At 35.4% G+C, this 4,104-nt stretch overlaps 1 protein-coding gene across 1 annotated transcript in view; it reads left to right on the top strand.

Annotated features, from left to right (window-relative positions):
* Window positions 1-4,104, top strand: part of LOC107657216 (prospero homeobox protein 1-like) — a 13,525-nt gene that overhangs the window by 4,091 nt on the left and 5,330 nt on the right. The window lies entirely within an intron of this gene.

The following is a 4,104-nucleotide window of genomic DNA, read 5'->3' as shown; positions in this document are numbered from 1 at the left end:
ACACACACAGACAACTGTTGGTAAAATGACTTCCTGGAGAGTATAACCATTGTGGCTCTGTAGCGTTTTCAAAACACTGCTTTAAAATGCACTGTTTGTTTGAGTGGCCATTTTCACACTCTTCTGCACATTTGCTGCAGTTTGTGTTGCAGTTCATTTATAATACTGTAATGCAACACTATACTGTATGTTAAATGATGGTATTGTATCACAATGCGTATTGTATAATGAAATGGTCAATACGGTTTAAGTTTTTATAAAAAACCTATATATAAATGTTTACCTATGCATAAATTTAAAAAAATAAAAAAATAAAACAATAAAAAAATAAATAAAAATAAATAATAATAATAATAAAATAAAATACAAACTATACGGATGCTTCACATAATACTGGTGGTGAGGATGGGTGGAGGGAGACTTGCTCTTTTCAGCCGGCGGAGAAAGTGTAGGCGCTGTTGTGCCTTCTTGGAGAGTGACATGGTGTTGGTGGTCCAGGTGAGATCCTCTGTGATGTGCTTGTGATGTGTGATGTGTGATATAAAACACTATGTATCTGTTTTCACGCAGCTCACACATAAAGACAATATTTAAGAATATATGGACACAACCCTTCAACTGGGTAACTAACAGATGTTCAACTAAAAAAGGCAAAATAATTATAACTTAACAAAAGTCTTAATAAGAAATTATTCAATACAAAAAGGAGCCAAACATGTAACCTGAGCTCTTGGACTCATAGTGAAAACATAATTAGCTTATTATAACAACAATGGAAATTTTCCGCTGTCTTCACTTTAAAGAGGGTGGTAGAAGACGTCATTTTGCAGCAGAAGAGTGGGACAGAAGTGCTGCGGAAGGGTTTGTTTGAGTGTGTTTATAGGGGAAGGTGACCTGCCACTGCTGAGTGTTTCTGTGGCACAAATGTGCTAGAGTCATGTGATAGAAATCTACCCTCTCCTTCTCACTGCAACAGAATCTCTCCATCTCTCATGCATTTGTTTGCCTCCACGGCCCTTGAGACTTAATCTACGCTCTGGGGAAAATTTCTCAAAATTTCTAGAGCAAACTCTCAGTTATGAGTCAAGTATCAACTTTGTCTCAGATGTTTCACTTAAAATGAATGTGCATATCATTACTTAATTTAGTAATTAGATAATTTGGTTTTTGGCGAATTTGACAGGAAAGTCGTTTCCAAAGATACCAAATGTGAAGCTAGAGTAGACACATGAAATATGTCATATAAATGATACAAGAGATTAAATGATATCAGTGATCTATTTTTCTTAACTGTGGCTGCTCTTTCCTAATTTGACTGAATCGAAGAAATGGGCATTCTTTTACACACACATACAGAGACACAAGACATGCTGTTCTGGGAACTGCAGCAACATTGTTATTTACATAAATAAATGAGGAATTTGCAAATAGTTCAGAGATCAGTGTACAAATCTACTGTTAGCTCTGTCACATGCTTCATCTGTGTGAAGACACGGAAGTGAACATGTTTTGCATGTTAAGGATTTTTTCAGTAGGTGTCTAAGAGATGTAATGGCGGATTAAAACTTTGCTTGGGAAAAGTGTGCCAAGCCATGCAAATTTCACACACAAATCAACCGCCTTGAAACATGTGTAAGTGTGTGTTTTTGAGTCTGTGTTTATCCACTGAAATGAGAAATTGTGCTACTTGTGAACTTAAATGTCCCATACCAATGTAAAAAAAAGGCAATTAAAATCAATTCCAGGTTGCAAATATTGTTCCTAAATGGAAAAGTACATTTCTGACCCTGCTTGGTTCCTTGAATGAAGAAATTAGAAGCTGCTTTGCATGCCATAGAGTGCTGCAGCTGTGTTGTCAAAACCCAGAAGACTAATTCACTGATAGTTCCCTCAAGATTGTCTCATGGGTTTTTATAATGGGTTCAATTAAGTAAATTAATGTATGTTGTAAACATAACTTGACCGTGTTTTGAGTTTTTATTTATTTTTTGGTCTATAATGGGAATTACACATACTCATACTGAAAATGTGAATTTTGAAGCAGTTATGTTTATTTAAAAAAAATATGTTTGTACATCACTACATAAGAATATCATTTTATGTTCTAGAACAGAATGTCAAAGTATCAACAAGTTATGTTAACCACTAACCTTATTTTACTCATGAATTGGAAAACTCCATTATAAAAACCCACAGGAAAATCTTGAGGGGACCAGTTGCGAATTAGTCTTCTGGGTTTGGACATCACGGCTGCAGCACTCTGTAGGAACTCCACCCAGGAGTGACGACTTGTAAAGCCTGAATGCAATCAAGCCAGGTGCCTAAACACACTTATATGAATCAATACAAATGCAAAAAAAAGGTCCCCTTGCTTTGAAATGGTGTAGGAAATGATTCCAATGAAACAAAGTGGGCTTTTCACAAATTGGAGCACATAACCTGACGTGCAAATTATCCATTTTGGACACAAGTTGATGCTATGCATTCTATAGTGTCTTGAAAATTTTGACTTTGACTCTGCATATTACAGCAGACTGAGATAAGTGAACATATTTTAACATCCAAAAAAAATAAAAAGACACGTCACATGTACTGCAGTTATTGTTTTACAGCTGTGAATGCCCCAAAGTATTACAGTTTTTTTTTTTTTTAATAATGCTCACAATTAACATTCGAAAATTAAACCTAATTGTATGCAACATATAATTTCTTATTTCTTACTTTTGGCTTTGGGGTGAAATATGACCTGTGCAAAGTGAATTGTTCTTTGGTTTTGTGAGGTTCAGCTAGTGTCTGTCAGGGTCAGAATAAGACCATAAGGATAAAAGAAATTAGCCTGGTAGTTGGGTCTGAAAGTGATATTAAGGTTTTGTCATATGTCCGATGTGGAAAAACATTCAGTAGCTCTAGCAGTTATTGGAGGGTTTGAGTCAAGTATGCTGACTGTCCTTTTTCAGTGTATTTATGTTCCATTTTCAGTGAGAAATTGTGCTGAATTCAGGATTCAGATTTCTAAAGTGATATCAGTGTGTTCTTTTAATTGTTCTACACTTTTACCTGAGGGTGAAACACAGTCTTTTGGATATCCACACCTCCGACCTTGAGTAGTCAAGGTCTCAGTGGTGCAGTGAAAAACAACACGCTACAGTTTCAGATGTATGATTGAGTTTAGTCTTGTCCTAAGATCCCCTAGGGTCTTAATTTTTCTCAGTCAGTGTTAGAGATATACTGTATGAGGGCCATACACACATTTAATAGAGGACCGATAAAGATCTTATGGCTCTGTTTCAATGTATTAATTTTTTTTTTTTTTACTTCTCTTTCCACTTTTCTCATGTTCTCCAACTATTCTATCTTTGAGAACACTGTCAATTCACAACTACTTGCCATTTTTCTCTCTTTCTTTCTGATCCAATTGCTGATAATGTTGTTCATGTTCTTCAATGTAACTTAAATGACCATTTTGGACAAAAGCTCTTTTTGAGATCAACCTCACTCCAAAAGCAAAAATGCTCAATACTTTTGTGTGATGGAGTGTATATTTATGTGTGATTGGACCGCCACAGCCGGGCGACATAGTCAGAATAGTGGTAAACATTTTTTTTTCTTTTTTTTTTCAAAAAGCAGATCATGCATACAGTGCATAGTTATTTATCATGACTAACACTAAACAGTGACATTATTTCAAATTTGTTAGTAAGAAATGTATATACACTACCAAACAAAACTTTCTGGTGATCTCATTCATTTCAGAGATGTGTGGATGTGGATGGATGTGTGTGTGTATGTGTGTGTGTGTGTGTGTGTGTGTGTGTGTGTGTGTGTGCAGTTCATGGATTCTTCAAGTATATCGCTACTGATAGAGATATCTCTCATGGTCAATGTGTGTTTGGTGAGCGCAGATCAAATAAAAATATGTTCCTAGAAGAAGACTGAGTCAAAGTACTGTCCTCTGTACTTTTAAACAAGGTCAACTCCAGAGATTTGTCAACTATTCTTAAAGGAACTGTAGTGAATCAGCTCATGGGGAAATATGAATAATTAATCATAACTAGTTATAATTAATTATAAATATTTAGATCCGCTGTAGATATTTACTTGACC

The sequence above is a fragment of the Sinocyclocheilus anshuiensis genome, unplaced genomic scaffold (assembly GCF_001515605.1).
Source record: "Sinocyclocheilus anshuiensis isolate Anshui unplaced genomic scaffold, SAMN03320099.WGS_v1.1 scaffold2089, whole genome shotgun sequence".
In the NCBI taxonomy this organism is placed as follows: domain Eukaryota; kingdom Metazoa; phylum Chordata; class Actinopteri; order Cypriniformes; family Cyprinidae; genus Sinocyclocheilus; species Sinocyclocheilus anshuiensis.
The sequence above is the reverse complement of the archived record's forward strand: the minus strand, read 5'-3'. Positions and strand labels throughout refer to the sequence as shown.